Source organism: Pseudophryne corroboree, chromosome 6 (assembly GCF_028390025.1).
Source record: "Pseudophryne corroboree isolate aPseCor3 chromosome 6, aPseCor3.hap2, whole genome shotgun sequence".
NCBI lineage: Eukaryota > Metazoa > Chordata > Amphibia > Anura > Myobatrachidae > Pseudophryne > Pseudophryne corroboree.
The window spans coordinates 540498810-540502693 of record NC_086449.1 but is presented as its reverse complement, the minus strand read 5'-3'; positions in this window follow the sequence as shown (position 1 = coordinate 540502693).

Sequence of the window (3884 nt, the reverse complement as noted above, 5' to 3'; positions counted from 1 at the left end):
AAAATATTCTTATGGCTGTTTACGTAACTACAACTTGCTATTATTTTTTATTATGGGGCAGGGACAGGTTCTGAATAGACATAAGACACAGCACATGTGTGCAATAGGAGAGGCAGATATTTACATGTAGAGTGATTTTATTAAATGGTGCTTTTTTAACAGATAAAGAAATATGAGAGGGCAGTGCGAGAAAAAACCCTTGATGGGAGGGTTTACTGGGACTATGGGCCCAGGCTTGGACTGGCCCACATGGGTACAGGGGAAACCACCGGTGGGCCCCACTGCCTGGGGCCCCCATCTCCTGCTCTAAGGATCAGGTTCCAGACTGTGCACTTGAATTATACATTATACATATGTTACCTTATACTGGACTATGGTGTATTTTCTACAGTGCATTGCTGTTATTAATCTGTTATTACTCTGGTACATTATCATGCATGCAGCAGCTGAATTTACTGTATATATTTATGAAGGGGCCCAGACGTTGCACTCTCTAATGGTTAGTCAAACCAATGAGGTGGCAGGCCACACCCCCTCAGCAGACTGGCCACACCCCTAAACATGGGCCCCTACCACTGTATTCCCCCGGTGGGCCCTACATGCCCCAGTCCGACACTGTATGGGCCTGATTCAGAGATGACTGTTATTGCACAGCCGCAAATGCTGCAGGAGGTGTCTTGTGTAAGTACAGTGCATCTGGAAAGTATTCACAGCATTTCACTTTTTCCACACTTTATTATGTTACAGCCTTATTCCAAAATGAAATAAATTCATTTTTGTCTTCAAAATTCTACACACAATACCCCATAATGACAACGTGAAAAAAGTTTTTTTGAGATTTTTGCTAACTTATTAAAAATAAAAAACTAAGAAATCACAGCCTTTGCTCAATACTTTGTTGATGCACCTTTGGTAGCAATTACAGCCTTAAGTCTTTTTGAATGTGGTGCCACCCCAGCCCGTCAGAGGAGCAAGTGGAGGAGATTGTGCTTCCCCGCTCTCCCCCTGCTCTAGGACACACTCTGGCGAATCAGTACAGCAAAAGGAGGAGCATACTGTATGTGTGACCAGATCATTGTGTGACCAGATAATCATGAATCAATTGACATAATAGTCACGTGTATTATCTCACACTTTCTGAACTGTTGAACATTCCAACTAATTTAGTTGTTTTTCAGTGTTATTTGCCTTGTAGGATATACTTATCCTTTTAAATCATAATTAATAAAGATGTATTTTAAATTTTTCGTTTATATTTGACTAACTTCAAGAGTGCGCCAACACAAGAGTCTTCTTTTTTTCCCTTTGTAACCTAGCTACTTATATTGACTCTGGGTGCACCACCAACCTGACCTTAATTGGGATTTTTTCCCCTTTAATTATCTAATTTGGTTTACTTATCACTAGATATTTTTAACTAGTCCGGTGCGGGATCATCCATACATTCTCAGTGTCAAACACAATGACAGTGTTCGGACAAGAAAAAAAAGCTGGGTCCTGGCATGCAAGACGCCCCAGCCAGTCAGAGGAGCAAGTGGAGGAGATTGTGCTTCCCCGCTCTCCCCCTGCTCTGGGACACACTCTGGTGAATCAGTACAGCAAAAGGAGGAAAATATGCTTTCAAGCTCTCACCCTGCTCCAGGATGGGCTCTGGCCAATCAGCAGAGCAAGGGGAGGAGAGTGTTCTTTCCCGTTCTCCTACTGCGCAGGCTTGTCAGAACAAAGATCCATTCGCCCTGTGGCTTCCTGCAGCATCAAGGAATAGCAGGTTGCTTGAAGGCAGCCATAGCAATGCAGATGTCTCAGCATCATGACATCTGTCACAGGGAGGAGACGGGAGACTCAATAAGATAGGAGACTAAGAGAAAATGAGGAAAGGATTCCTAAGGTAAGTAAACTATTATAGTCAAACAGAATGGGGAGGGGGGCGGGCGTTATGTATGTGAACAAAAACTGGGTGTGGTATTTGGATACCATAAGGTTCATTTATATTTATTTTTATAGCTTTAACATTTCGTGGGTGTCACACTTCAGAGTGTCACGGCAGAAATACGTTTGAGAATTACTGCGCTAAGCATTGTAAGTGATCTTCCTGCAACAGATGAGGCAGATGACAATGGATTGGTTTGCAACTTATGTTATTTTACGATTTACCAACAGTTTTGTTGCCAGGGCCAGACAATTATCCTAGATCATAAATATTCATTATCTATAGAAATAACATTACAGTATGTGGTCTTTTATATTTTGTGCAAGTCTTGGTGATAGTATAGTAATATATGAAAGAGTTTGCAGGAATTACAATATCATTTACTACCTACTGTAGCTTCTGAGGATCCGGAAATAAGGTTGAGAAAAGAGGAGGTAGGCAGTTTATGGCCACAAAGTATATGGAGCATTAGTTTCCATCAGTTGCATTGAGTGGTAAGTGCTTTATGATGTGACTAACTGTTCTACGCGTTCTTCGCATGGGAGTTTCTTATTTTCACGGTTGTACATATAAAGGAGTGTTAAAAATTGGTAAATCTATGTAAATTGGAGACATCTTAATATAAGTAAATATTAATCCATGGTTCTTGGCATTACCCAAGGAGCACCTGTAGCAGATATGGTAAAAAGTGACGTGACCATTTTTGTGGTTTATTAAATTCTACCCACTGGAAGTGCAATTTAAATTTTTATCCGATTGTCCGTTTGGGTGTTATCGTTCACGCAACGCAAGTCACGCATCAGTAATTAAATTATGTCATTATGTCAACCCCCTTTTCATCCCCTTAGTAAAGGTTTATTCAAATTCTAATTACGTAGTTTTCCTATTTCCCACCTGAAGAATACCAACAGTGCATCCGGAGAGTATTCACAGTGCTTTACTTTATCCACATTTTGTTATCTTATAGCCTTATTCCAAAATGGAATAATTTACTTTTTCTCTCAAAATTCTACACACAATACCCCATAATGACAATGTGAAAAAAGTGATTTCTTGTTTTTTTATTTTAAAGAAATTTGCAAAAATCTCAAAAAACAATTTTCACATTGTCATTATGGGGTCTTGTGTGTAGAATTTTGAGGGGAAAAATTAATTTATTCCATTTTGGAATAAGGCTATAACATAGCAAATTGTGGAAAAAGTGAAGCGCTGTAAATACTTTCCGGGTGCACTGTATGCAGTGTCAGACTGGGGCATGAAGGGCCCACCGAGGGGGGTTCTTTTGTAGGGACCCATGCTTAAGGGTAGAGCCAGGCTTCACTGGGGCGTGGGGCGTGGCCAGCCACCACAGACGTTTGGCTAACCGTTACATGTTCTGTGACCCTTGGTAAATATATACTAAACCATATTCTTGTGAAGTATAATGTACCATAAGTGTAATGCACAATTCAATTGCACTAGGATAGAGTCTGAAACCTGATCCTTAGAGGAGGAGGAGGGCCCACAGGCAGTGGGGCCCGCCGGTGGTTTCCCCTGTTCTCCTGTGGGCCAGTCCGACCCTGACTGTATGTTAAAATTCAGCTTCCTAACATATTGGGAAGTAAGAGAATTAGGGGGACATTTACGAAGCAGTGATAAAAGCGGAGAAGTGAGCCAGTGGAGAAATTGCCCCATCAACCAATCAGCAGCTCTGTATCATTTTACAGTATGCAAATTATAGATGTTACTTCAGTGCTGATTGGTTACCATGGGCAACTTCTCCACTGGCTCACTTCATCGCTCTTATCACTGCTTAGTAAATGTCCCCCTATGTCACAGATTCTCAACTCTGAGACCTTGGTGGCCAGGACAGGAGTTGATTTTGAAATCCTGTTTATTAACATTTTGAAGTTTTACTGTTTTTTTTTTCTTTTGTTTGTTTGTTTTGTTGTTATGAATGCTTTCCTTACGAAGT